Source organism: Lupinus angustifolius, chromosome LG14 (assembly GCF_001865875.1).
Source record: "Lupinus angustifolius cultivar Tanjil chromosome LG14, LupAngTanjil_v1.0, whole genome shotgun sequence".
NCBI lineage: Eukaryota > Viridiplantae > Streptophyta > Magnoliopsida > Fabales > Fabaceae > Lupinus > Lupinus angustifolius.
The window spans coordinates 13,106,391-13,107,151 of NC_032022.1; positions in this window are offsets into that span (position 1 = coordinate 13,106,391).

Consider the following 761-nt stretch of genomic DNA (forward strand, 5'->3'; position numbering starts at 1 on the left):
CCCAAGTGTTGATGCTGTTTGGGGCTAGGCGGGTGAACCATTGGAGGGCCGCTTTTTTAAGAGTCAGGGGGAAAGCCCTGCACATGATGGGGTCAGTCGCCCCATGGAATAACATAGAAGTCTCGAAGGCGTCGATGTGGTCTTGTGGGTCCGCCGTCCCATCATATTGGTCCATGTTTGTTGGGCGGTGGAAATGGGAGGGTAATGGGTAAGCCATGATAGTAGGTATAAAGGGATGCCTGGCACCACAAGAGTGGTGTGGGGTTGGTTGGGATGATGGTTGGGATTCGTCCGCTGACTCTTCACGGTTACTTTCATGGAGAGGGCGTTCAGAATGATCCTCATGGTTTATTTTGGATTGGCGGAGTTCTTGTATTACGTCGGCCTGCTGCTGGATGAGCCGCTCTTAGCGTTCCAGCATCTGGAGAAGGTGTTGGGTGGTTGGCTGTTGTTCTGGAGTGGTATGATGGCTTCGGCTNCTAGCTTTATGGGATGGTTGTCTCGGTGGGGGAAGGGTACTTGGTGCAGGGTCGACTTGGCTGGTTGATAAAGCTCGGTTTCTGGTGGTTACCATGGTGTGAGTAGGAAGCACAAATGGCACCAATGTTCTTTATTAGAACACAAAGATACGGACTATGGTTGATCAGATGTTGATGAAGGGGCAGAAGATAGTCGTCAAAGCAGGGGGAGGAAGTAGGAGAGTTGGACCCGCCGGTGGAGGTACCTGAAAAGGTTCTCCGACGATCAAGTCAGTGTATGAA